This window comes from Vanacampus margaritifer, chromosome 2 (genome assembly GCF_051991255.1).
Source record: "Vanacampus margaritifer isolate UIUO_Vmar chromosome 2, RoL_Vmar_1.0, whole genome shotgun sequence".
Lineage (NCBI taxonomy): Eukaryota > Metazoa > Chordata > Actinopteri > Syngnathiformes > Syngnathidae > Vanacampus > Vanacampus margaritifer.
Window position 1 is genome coordinate 23,089,651 of NC_135433.1, and position 13,460 is coordinate 23,103,110.

Sequence of the window (13,460 nt, forward strand, 5' to 3'; positions counted from 1 at the left end):
TGAATTGTCAACATTTTTCTTTTATTCAATTACATTTTCTACATGTTTTTGTATGATTAATTTCTGGCCATGTTGGGTTTTTGTTAGCATTAAGTTATAATCATAATTCAAAAATGACGATATACTGTTTCTACTGTACTGAATGTGTTTCGCCTTTCTCATTGAACTACTGAAATAAATGACATATTTCACAATGCAGTTGAAAAATGGATTCAGATGCACATACCCAATCTTTTTTTTTCTTTTTTAAACAGTTTCTGGTTCCCTAGCCTTTAAGGCACTTTTCCTGCAAATCTCTGAACTAATAGTTATATAACTGTTTCTGAAAGCTGCTTCACAGCCACGAATATTGACTGGCACAATGCCATGCCTGATTTACAGTGCACACACATTATTCACATTTTAGCACTATGTTCATATTGTAATAAAGTAGCAGTACTAGTAGTAGTCTTTTTTGCGATTGGGTGTTACACTTTTTTTCAAAAAATATAGTTGTTCATTATATTGCACTTAAGTACTGTACTTTATTTCGTTTCTATAATATATATATATTAATTTAATTATATTTCACATTAATATAACTGAGGAAGTGGGGACAGACATCTCACTGCTTGGTGGTAAAAGTTTATTTTGTTTGTTTTTTAAGTCTATCATAATTACTGAATTCTTATATTTTATTTCTTTGTCTCAATAATGCCGGGCTTCTTCAACCAACCAAACGTCACGAATTGATCATGTGACTCCAGAAACACGGGCGATTGCAAACACGGAAGTTATTTCCTCTGCACTTTTTGGCCATAGCCGTCCAATAGATGACATGATGTGAATGTTCCGGCTTTCGGTGAGTGTGTATTTATGTAAAGATTGATTTTTAATGATTTTTAATGATTGAATTTGATTCCAATTTGATTCTATCTATCTATCTATCTATCTATCTATCTATCTATCTATCTATCTATCTATCTATCTATCTATCTATCTATCTATCTATCTATCTATCTATCTATCTATCTATCTATCCATCTATCTATCTATCTATCTATCTGTCTGTCTGTCTGTCTGTCTGTCTGTCTCTATCTCTCTATCTGTCTGAGTTCTAATTGTATTTTACTCTTTGGTTATTCAAGTGGCAAGGCAAGATTACAAATTAATGACAATGTGTGTCCTTTGTAAAGTCGCTCAAGTCCCTTTGTATCCTCAATGACATTACTGAGAAACCAGAATGCAACCCAACTAACATTATCTTGATTAAAATGACGTAAGCCTGCAAGTTTGAAAATAGCTGGAAACATTTTGGATGATTTAAAGCACACCAAAACGACTAAATCTTCTTGTTTAGATGGTTTAATATGGAAAGCTGTAATCGTCGCTAACATTTCCGAGCCTGTTTTTTCCCTCTGTCACATCATCACGCTTTATTCCTGGTGGAGAATCCTTATTAGGTACACTTGGACAACCTATAAAGTGGGGTAGAGTACATAATACCGTCAATCGGTATGAGTTGGATTTCTGGATTGGATATCTCTAAAAGATGATCCTGACTGGATATTATGAGGTGTGGGATGCATTAAGAGTGACCTTCCCGATTTGCTCAGAAAAAGGTCGGGTCAGCAATACTGTTAAATCTGTTCAATATTTATGATGACAAATCCTTATGTGTGTGGTTGACACCGAGCTGTGACGTGAACTGGAACAACATTCAATTAGGAAGCGATCTCAAGCTCAAACAAGATGGACAAAAATTGAGGCGCAAGTGGTTGTGTTAAGTGTTACATGAAGTGTCTCTCAAGTCATTCACCACAATTCATACATCCGGCTCATGATGCCACCTAGTAGCCACGCCCTTTAAGGGCACATATCCAAATTCACGAATCCTGCACTACATACATTAATTATCCTTTATAAAACCAGGTCATTTCTTTTTCCATAAAAGTCAATAAAACGTTATACATGTGCTCTCGAACGTGCTTTCTGTACACTTCCATATTTGAAAGCATTTGAAAATTCACTCGTTCCTAAAATCAAACATTGTAACTCTCTCTCACTATATTCACTATTTATTCTTTCCATAGGGGCCGTTACATAAGCGCACACAAGTCAACAAACACGCAATTCTCGGCTCGTCGTGATTCCTCACAATGGCAAGCAAAAATTCTGTCGCTTGACTCGTTCTTTCTTCCCTGCGAGAGCCTCAGCTCTTTAACAGCAGCAACAACAAAAAAATCCACTCAGAGCGGAGCACTCCGCTGATGACTTCACGCCACGTTGAGGAAACTCAATGGCGGGCACACACTTCAGGCCAAAAGCAAAGACAACAGCAGTCTTACTTTGGGAAAGAAGGCCTTGGATGAGGCCTTACATAAGCTCGTTAGTCACATGATGTCGTGGACGATGTATAGCTTAGGAAATAACACACCGAAAGCAATTTAGCCCCTGCATGGATGAATGGATGAAAATAGATAATACAGCAGTGGGCGTCAAACATATTTCTTCTAAGGAGAAATTTTTTCCACTGACCCCCTCGGAATCCTAATGCCAGTTGAACATAACGACGTGTACCACAAAATACCAAAAAGTTGCCTATATTTTAGAAAAAGTTGTAATTTTCCAGTAACCTTCATACTGTATTTTTTTTTAGATAAAGTTGTATGTTTAAAGACTAGTTTAAAGTTAACTCATTCACTGCCATTGACGGCTATAAACATCCAAAATTCATTTTAACAATTTCTATTAGTTTAACATTTTCTTCCACTTTTGTTAACAAGAGTATGAAAACCTAGAAAAAAAATATTTTACATTTAGAACAGATATAAAATTTGTGATTAATCGTAACTAGTGAAGTCATGCGATTAATTACAATTAAAAAAATGTACCACCTGACGAGATGATCTTTAAAAATTAGGGGCGTCAGGCGATTAAAATTGTTAATCGTAATTAATCGCATGACTTCAATAGTTATCTCACGAATAATCACAAATTTTATATCTGTTCTAAATGTACAATTTAAAAAATTATAGGTTTTATACTCTTGTTAACAAAAGTAGAAAAAAAAGTTAAACTAATAGAAATGGTTAAAATGATTTTTTGACGTTTTCGTCAATGGCAGTGAATGAGTTAAAGTACCACTTGATTTTCACACCCACCTAAGTGCGGCGAAATTTCTTGTCCACATTTGAGCCATCCCCTGAGTGAGCGGTGAGCAGCAGCAGGGGCTGCGCTCGGGAATCATTTGGTGATCATTTGGTTTACTTGTTAGGATAAAAAGTCTGAATCTTATGAAAATGAAGCCATTTTTTTTCCATGATAAGGTCTTTATTTATGACGTTAAAGTCAAAGTTGAACGTGGGGCGAAAGTTTCATTTTAACAAGTGAATTAAAAAAAATAATGATCTGAATGAATGAATTTATTCTTGCAATATTGTGCCATTTATTCTGCAAATAGGACTGACTACACTACACCTTTTGTTAAAAATGAACATTATTGCTGTAATAATGCAGCTTTTGTTTTAAAAAGTACGGTGATGCTGAGCTTGCCTTGATGTGGCAAGACCGCGTTTTATTGCACTGCTGCGCAATTTACTTCATTGCATTCTCTTTGTAACATCAAATATCATATGTTGGGATGGCCATTTATGTTACAATAAGAAATATAACTTCCATTTCACTATTGAAAATTAATAGTGTTCTTTCTTTGGCACACAACAGAAATTCATCTTTCAAAATGAGCAAAGAGTGCTAAATAAAAATATTTATGATCATATTTTTTTTTCAACTCATCATTTTTATACATCACATTCTGTTTTGTAACAGAGACAAAAATGAAAATGATATATTTGGGATTGAGACTAAATGAAATTTAAAAGTAAAAGAAAAAAAAACTGTCAGGCACAAGTCTTCTTTATACAGCATCAAAAAACAACAAATTGAAGTGCACCGCGGTCGTTCTTGTAACCACAGCCTTTTTCAGTTGGAAGCCTTAGAGGGAGTTATGTGCTCCTTAGAGTCAAAAGATTGTCCATGAATGCATGTCTTGCAGAGTGTCTCACACTCTTGCAAAGGGAAATTACATAATTTCATTTTAAGGAGACCTTTTGCCATAAAAAAAAAAAAAGCCAACGGCATAGCAAGCACTGCTTTTGAGTCATAAAAACGTCTTATAAAACACTCAACAAATATGTTGGAAATGCAACACACTCCACAAATATGACTGACAATGCTGCAATACGCTCCACACACATGGTTGTCAGGATGTTGATATGCTGCATTGAAAAATTCCTTGACAAAAAAACAAAAACACTAACTTTGCTATCATTTCATAGGTTGAAGACATAGTACTAATATTAAATTACTACCGCCTAAAATATCAGTTCTCTACTTAATTCAAATCTACGGAAGCGTATTGTATTCACTTGGAAAAAAAACACTGCTGTTTTTCTGACAGATTTTTGGGGGAAGCTTAGTTGTTTTTTTGAGTATTTTTTTCTTGTTTTTCTGATTTTGTTTTTGTTTTACTGAATATTTCTTTCTGTCTTAAAAAAAGGGGGAAAATATTGAGAAAAAATGGAGGAAATATTACTCAGTACAATGGGGAAACAATTATTCAGAAAAACGGGGGGCTGGAGGATTTTTTTTTTTACAGATTTTTTTTTAACAGATTTTTTTTAACAGATTTTTTTTTAAACAGATTTTTTTTTAAACAGATTTTTTTTTTTTTTACAGATTTTTTAAATTTATTTTTTTACATTTGAATTATGAATTGTTGCAGACTCGCTAATAGCGGAAGAGGACACTTTCCCACATACCTTCAACGTACCTTCTGGCTCAGTTAAGGTAAGGCATGTACCGTAATTAGTAACACACACAGTATTATTAATGTTTTATTGTAAGGTATTCAGAATTTTTTTTTTCTCTAAAAAACAGAAAAAAATATTATTATATAAAACAGGGGAAAATTACTGTTTTCAAATGAGCATGGTGTTATGTTCTTTTACTGACGGAAACAATGATGGCCAGTTTTTCTTCAATCATAGCATATGCACTGTGTTGCAGAATACATAGCAGGTGGTGATGGTTAACATTTAAACTCCTTCCTGACCTTACTTATGTTTCATATAAATGATAGTTCCCAAGGGAAAATGTAGACTTTTTGAGCCACCGTGTAAACTAATAAAAAAGCAGAGAATTGTAACAAGTCAGTTTACTGAGCCAACATTCATAAAATGGTGCCCCCTGAACACTGAGACTACGTGTTGTTTACAGCATAATTCAGAGCTTTTGCACTATTTTAGAACCTGGGCCAGCCAAAGAAGGTGAAATGTAATATCTGCGCATTCATTGCTGGAGAAGACGTGCCAACGGGTAGGACAGCTGCAGCGAGGCGAGGCATTCCCTTATGTTAAATCAGAACGTCAATCATTGCCAATGGCAAACATTCACATACAGTATACAGGTGGTTATTGGTTTATTGTGATAGATTTGACATACACGGACGGTTTTGAGGTTATGAATGGCACCCACCGAACTACCGGTATTTTTTGCAGCGGTGTAAGAAGACGTCACATGGTACAAAAAAACACGCTCGGTACACACTGGACTGGTTACCATGCAGTCACTTAGAGGGCACAGAAGAAGTGTCTGACTATTTCATCTGAGACCAGGTTGTGCATTATGCAGTAGACACACCAAGGTTATTTTAACTAAAACTAAAGAAAAAACTAAAAGAAAAAAAAACTATTTTGTTAACAAAATAAAATGAAAATGCTTTTTAAACAACTTAAAATACATTTTATGTTTACAAAACTAACTATAATTATAGCAAAAATGTCCTTTGTTTTAATCTTTGGTAATTAATTTAATGCATGAGCCTTTGGGGATGATTTTAAACGTGATTTTAAGTAGATTTATTTTGATATTAACCGGAATAAGGACGTTTGAAAGTGTGTCACACAAAAGTGATGTCAGCTAGCAGCAGCCAATAGAAAAGCACCTTCAGATGACGTTGCTCCCATGGTGGTTTTTAAATATTGCGCACAAGTAATACACTTTTTTTTTTAAACTAAAACTAATACTGAAACTAACTCAAATTAATTATTTATGGAATAACTAAAACTAATAAAAAACTGACAGAACCACCTTGAAAACTAATTAAAACTAACCAAATTTAAAAAGCAAAACTCAAAACGAAAACAAAACTAACTAAAATGAAAAATTCCCAAACTCTAATAACCCTGAGACACACCTAACCAGGCAGTTATCATCTGCCAAATGCAACTGGCCCTCAAACACAGACACCTTTGCGTTGTTGTCTCACAACAAAGTGATAATACAAAGTCAGAGAGCGTGACAGGAGCAAGATCTTTCTATTGCCCCCCAAAAATGACATGAGTTTTAATGAACACATACATTTAAAAAAACTATTTTAACAGTTTTTGTTTGAATTCGGTACAAGAGATACTAGCGAGCAGTGCTGTTGTCGTATTTTAAGATTTTCCTCTGTTTCCAGTTTCACCATTTCTGTTATATGTTTAGCCTGATCTCGTGAGCTAGATGGATTCTGTTGTTACGTCACGTTTTTGTTTGTTTTTCTTAGTCTACATTTTTTTAATCGCTGTGCCTTTTGCAGAAATGATTTCCTCCATACTGTACGTCTGGTTGACTTAAATCGCCTTGCGGTGAGGGCTTTATAGCATCTCTTACTGCTTTGGGATGCACAATTATAACAGTAATGACAAGTATTTAATATTGCAGCAATATTTCATATATTGCTGTGAATAAACACGGGGGAAACACCAAGAATCGTCTTCCCGGTTTGTTCCCTGCAAAACTAACATTTATACAATACATGAGCCAAATTTGACTACATGCTGCTTCACTATATCTCAAGACACACTGGATGATTATCTAATAGCATGAAGTGGTTTGCTCTGGAAAAAATCCATGGTTATCATTAAATATTGTGTTAAATATTCATTTACTTTGACCTCCCTCATCACCTAATTACATAAACACGATTCCGTGTATCCATCGACGACCTCCAGCACTACTGACAAGCACATATTGATCCGGCTTTGTTGTGTTACGCAGTTGCACAAATGAGCAGCAGGACGAGCTCCTACATCCTCCAGAAGATTATTGAAGTTACCCCCAAAAATTTGCATAATACAGGATTTCAGCACACCCCAGGCAGCAAACTACACAAACACGCCTGTGCACACATGCTAACGTTTATGCATGATGCTCGTGACACTTCCGTGTAAATAAAATGTGTCAACATTTTTTGACAAATAGTTGTTAAACTGCTTTGGCACATTTCACCCCTAAATCGACTTTTTTGTCACATTTTTACTCTAACCCACATTTATTCGAGTTTAACTTCATCCTGGGAACATGAACGGCAAAGAACGGTTACACTTTCTTATTGCAGATGTGCTCACTTGCTTATCATTTATGCACTATGTGCTTACATTTCCCCTGGAATCCCTTTGTGACCTTACGTTCAATATCTGCATGCATGCAAGTCTAATTAGCCTCATTGTCATCATTGCCATATTTTATACTGCTCAGTGGCGCACTTGGTTAAGTCATTTGTCCAGTAGCCATGCGATCGCGGGTTCGAATCCCATCTCCAATTGTACATTGTAAATGTATCCATGGCAATTATGCTAAGTGATTAAAAGGAAAATGTATTATAATTTCACTGAAATTGTTAAAAGCAAGTTTCCCATTTCAGTGTTCAGCATCACATGTCACTTTTTAATATAAATACACCATAAGCCATTACTTTAAAGCAGACAAGTTAGTTCCGTGATTAAACTAGTTGCCTGCCACACGGACAACCAGGGTGCGAGCCCTACTAGAAACAACTCTTTTGTAGAAATGCAACATTGTCAAATGACATCACATCCAGTACTTTTGATGTCATTATTAAATTTTGTTTCTATATCATCTGAATTCTAATACAATGCAAGCTCAGTATATACTGACATATTCACTGCAATTACATACAATGTCACAGGTTGGTCTATGGCTAAAGTGGCTGAGTGGTTAAACGAAAGGACTGGTGATCAGTGGTCCTGCATTCAAATCTAGCTTCAACCAATCTTTAACACATATGCAATTGTCAAATTATTTGACTATTAATACTTTGTAATTTTCACTTAATTTATCTTCCAATTTCCTTCATAAGAATTAGACTTAGCATTCAGCTTTCAGCATTCCCACTTAGTCTAGTTTAGTGAGCGATTCTGCAAAATGATAGATATCCAATTTGTTTTCAACCAGTGGGGTTTCTTGATTTAAAAAAAGAGCTTAATTTCTTAACTCTAACATACTCAGACCTTCTACTTTGCTATATTTAAGCGTTTTCCCACTCAGCAGTTCGATTTTTTAAAATGTGTTTTGTTTTATTTCATACCGATAATTCCATTAGTGTCAGATTACCTCCAAGTCCATTTCTTTTCCTCTTTTAGCCAGTTATTGAGACGGATAAGCCTTTCTCATACTCGAATGGTTGATGATCCTATTGGCTAATAACAAGACAAAGGGAAAAAAAACTCCAATGCGGGCTGACTTCTTACCCTATAAGCTACAACTCTTTCACACCTAGTGCTACTGCTACCTCACTCTCAACACTGGAATTAAGATTCATTCCATGTCATTGATGTTCATAGAGAACAGCGGCATGGGAAAATGGCAGCTGCTACATGGGTTAGTAAAATTTCTGAGAAAACATAGGACAGACGTTCGCTACAATTAATAAGTTGATAAAGTTTCATAAGACAATTCTCAAAACTAATTGATAAATAGAAATTTAGCAAAACTAGCATTGTTTCCTCCCTCATCAGCAATGTTAACTCATTCACTGCCATTGACGGCTATAGACGTCAAAAATTCATTTCAACTATTTCTATTAGTTTAACATTTTTTTCCACTTTTGCTAACAAGAGTATGAAAACCTAGAAAAAAATGTATTGTAAATTTAGAACAGATTTAAAATTTGTGATTAATCGCTAGTTTACTAGTGAAGTCGTATGATTAATTACAATTAAAAAACTTAACCGCCTGACGGGCCTAATTAAAAAAAGATTTTTTTAGATAAGGGACGTTTAATCGTAATTAATTGCATGCTAATTATTTATCTGTTATAAATGTACAATAAAAAAATTCTAGGTTTTCATAAAAAATGAAATTAAATGAAAAAAATGTTAAACTAATAGAATAGTTCACATGAATTTTTGACGTCTATAGTCGTCAATGGCAGTGAATGAGTTAATATTAAGAAGTACATACTGTATTTCCTTGGCCTATGCGCACCTGTCACAGTTGATACCACTGAGTGTTTTCTTTGTTGCCATCACATGATTCTGAGTTTCACGTGGTGTGAAGAGAAACGAACGAGGACCCTATCCTGAAGGAGAGTCGGTGCATTTAGTTGCCAGTTGGTCTAATGGAAACTTGCATGTCCCTTGTGAGAGAGAGTGTAGAGAGAGATGCTTCTTCAACAAGGCTGCAAGTCTGTGCCTGTTGATGCAAAACAAGCATGGCTGAAAGAGAAGCAGACCGCAGAGACGTCTTTATATATCTTTTGAATGTCATTAAGCCATTAAGGGCTATGACCCCTCTCCACAATCACTGAGTATAGCGGTCACAAAAAAAGCTGTTCAGGAGTGATGAGTGACAAATACGAATACAAATACGAAACCTAGTAAAACCTAAGAAGCGATACACTGTAGTTACCCGTAACCCTTAGTAAAGATGGAGTTAATATTGGGGTTGTAGTTTGGAGCAGTTTCTAAAACTGTTGAAAACGCTCTCAGAATGCACTTAAACAGTTGGGTCAAAGGTAACCCAATTATGGATAAAAAATGGACCGATACACTTTATGGGTCAATTTGACCCAACTTTCTGGGTTGTTTTATACAAAATGACCCAATTTTTTGGACCCAAATAAAGGATCTGACCAATATTTATGAGTTGTTTTACACTGTAAGACCCATTGTTTGACTCTTTGTTGGGTCAAATAGACCCAAGTAGAGGATCGGTCCATTTTTGACATATCAAATATATGAAATGAAGTAGGAATTAAAATATCATTTAAAATCCATTTGAGTTCAATATTGTTGTACTGCTTTCTTGGAGGCATTTTGTTGATGGACCTCTTATTAATGAATAGAGTGAGTGATGTAGTTTGACATAAATAGACGTTGCTAATAGGGGTGTGCCCAAAAATGTATTCTCATAAGAATCGCGATTCTCATTTAGTACGATCCAGAATCGATTCTAAATGTCCCAAAATCGATTTTATTTCAATTATTTTATACTGCCTTCCCTTTGTTTGTGTGTGCCTTTATTGGGAGCGCTGTTCATGTTGTACCCGATTTGGCAACTTAGGGGCATTGTGGTTCCACGCGGTCTGATACATGTGTTAAGTTGTAGCCACATTAGAGAGTAGAAGGAAAAAGTCACGATCAAGTTATTCCAATAAAAGTTGTTTTTTTGCAGTGTGGAGCCGTTCTTTTGAGTGATAAAAGTGCCGCGAGTAGCGCACTAATTAGCAGAGTATATCATTACGATTCCTTGAACATCTATACATTGAAGCAAAAATCATTGTCAATCAAATCTTTTTGAAGCAAAAATCGTCCTCAATCGGAAATCGATTCTGAATCGAATCGCCCACCCAAAAATCGGAATCAAATCGAATCGTGAGACATTCAAAGATTCCCACCCCTAGTTGCTAAGCATTTGATTTTTTAAAATTGTTTATTTCCAGGTTTAAATGGTTCAAATGACACACATAATCCGGTCTTCTGGGAAAGGCATGATGTAATGTTTCCTGTGTTTTTCTTTACACCAATCTTTAAAGATGCCGCTAATGCAGGGCAAAGTGTCGTCATTTTGAACATGTCGACTTTGTCTGGAGAGAATGAAAGTCAAGTTGTTGTTGTTTTTTTACTCGAGCTGTGCAGGTGTAACGCTGAGCCTCAGGTCTGCTGCGGGACATGGAACACTGTTGTCCCACTTTAAGCGCTTTCACCAGAGTCGGGAAGGCTTCCATTACATGTGCGGCCCAGTGCTCTGCTGTAATTAGACCACATTGGAGATTCAGCCTATTCCTTGGCTCCGTGCCAATGTGGAGGGCAGTCTGCATGTGTTTACTGATCCAGAAGGTCACTAAGGTCATGTGTGACCCAAAACATACCGCTAATGTAAACTGAATCCAAGTGTACTATGTCGTGGCGTAGGGGCTTAACTTGACCTTACTCAGAGTCATTCCATTAGGGAATATTTCAGCAACACACAGGGAAGATTGGGACACAACACTCGCCATTTTTAGATTAAATTCACACTGAATTCAATTCACTCATCAGTGACACTGAGCCTGGCATCCACACTACGTGACACTTTCAGATTGGGTTGGGGTGTGGTTGGAATCAGGCACAGGTGCCAAACTCAAGGACTGCAGGCCCACCACATTACTTTATGTGGCCTGGGCTGCAAAAGCTTGCCACAAATTATCCCTGATTTCTGTTTGAAAGTAGTTATCCATCATCAAATCTAATGCATGGGTGATTTGTTATTTGATGGGGCAAATATCAGGGTTCCCATGGGGAATATTTGGAAAAGAAAAAGATGTGTAACTGTCACCCGGTCTAGCCACACACGCCTTGTTTTTAAACATAAACCCAGTGCAGCTCAGCTTCTGGCTAGTGGAAGTCAGGAGTAGCAACACCACTTTGCCAGAATATTGAAAAGATCTGTGGTCTGATGATGTTGAATTTTAACCGTATCTAAGTCTGTTCCTGTTTACACAAATGAGAACCAGTTTTTGTTCCTGTACTGTACTGAGTGTAAACCCAACCATGAAATTAAAAGCGAGGGACAATCTGTACGGTGATACTGTTGTAGCCTACCACGACATTAGGGTTAGTTAGGGTTTGAATTGGAGTAGGCTTGGGGTTGGGGTTCTGGTTGGTGTAGGGTTAGAGTTTGAGTCCGAGAAAAGGTTAGGTTAGGGTTTAGGATGAGGTTTTTACTAGTGTTTTGGTTGATGTAGGATAATGTTTTAAGTTGGGGACGTGTTGAGTTAGGATAAAGGTTAGGTTTGAAATAAAGCTGAAATTGCTATTGGTTTGAGTTAGGTTAGAGGTGGAGAGGTTTTTGCTACCTTTTCTTCTTGAGAGCTGCTGAGATGATGGAACTGACAATGATATGACATTACACCGTGCCAATCATACTCAAATGCATTTATTTCCCTTTAAAAGTCACCTCCTCTATTCCGTAAGGCAAGACAGCCCTGCGTGAAGTCAACATAAACCACCTCCGTAATCTCCGGTAGCACTGGAAAGAAATTGCGATGTGACATAATGCATAATCTTTCACAAGCAAGAATTTGCATCTGTGATTTACAAACTCTATATATACACACGAAAGTAGCTCACGGGTTATTTCATGAAGAAAATGGGGTCAGGTGCTGGCCATGGAATAAATAATTCACCTTCCTTTCCCCAGATTTCCTCTCCAGAGGAGAGTTTGGTTCTTTTTGTTTTGGCGGATTAATGTCACAGATGACGACGCATCGCTCAGCCGTCGCACGCACAAGGTCCGAAGGCTGATAAATAATCCCACCCCACCTCGAAAAAGGAAGATGATAACAACCATCTGCTTCGTTTGGTGGGGATTTGATTGGCTTGCCCCAGCATTGTAGAGCTGTGCGGATGATTAGGTCTTGTCCGCTGTCTCGTTCTGCCGGCTGCCAGGCTCAATGTCACTGATGATTGGATCCGCTAATCTCATTCAATCTAAAATGTGGAGGAGGGTGTGTTGTGTCCCAATTTAAGTTAACTATTCACGCACTGCATAAATAGGTAAAGTAAAGCCCCTTTACCATGAAATGGTGCAAAAATATCTTCAGAGGGGGTTGTTTTTGTTTGGGTAAGATTTCAGGTTGTGGTAGAGATAATGGGCATGACTGGGTTAGGTTTTGCGTTAGGGTTTTGTCATAGGGGATGAATGGAGATTGGCCTCACCCCGTAACATGGAACAATAAGGCCAATAGTAGGAATTCGTAATTGGACATTCTAATTCATGGAGGTAGAGGAGGATCTGTTTCCAACCTCGCATAGGTGGGCCTCAAGTACCATCCCTGGTTCTGATGCTTGGGGGTCGACTATATGTAGACCCACCCGATATTTTCCCCGGTGTCGGGTTGGAGGTGGGGTGTTGCACTTTTTCGATGTACAGTATACCTATGTTGGTGGTTGGGGGCATCTCCAGTTCCAATTTTCACACCTTTTGAAATCTAATTACACAGCAAAAGCGCCAGTGTTAGACTAACACTGATCATGTTAAATCTAACATTAGAAAAGTGTTAATATGTGTCCACACCAAAGAGTGGAGATCTTACACTTTTCAGTGTTACTTTTTCACACGTATCCAGTGTTACTCCAACACTGTATAGTGTT

At 36.9% G+C, this 13,460-nt stretch overlaps 1 protein-coding gene across 3 annotated transcripts in view; it reads left to right on the plus strand.

Moving 5' to 3' along the window:
* Positions 1–753: 753 nt before the first annotated feature.
* Positions 754–13,460, plus strand: part of LOC144044221 (5-hydroxytryptamine receptor 3A-like) — a 41,263-nt gene continuing 28,556 nt past the window's right edge. For 2 of the 3 annotated variants that reach the window (XM_077558487.1, XM_077558488.1), the window contains exons 1-2: positions 754–841; positions 4,766–4,830. The gene's annotated coding sequence lies outside the window, so the exon portion shown is untranslated. Of the gene's footprint in view, positions 842–4,765; positions 4,831–5,288; positions 5,431–13,460 lie in introns of those variants that run through there. The other variant, XR_013291211.1, reaches the window with a different exon arrangement.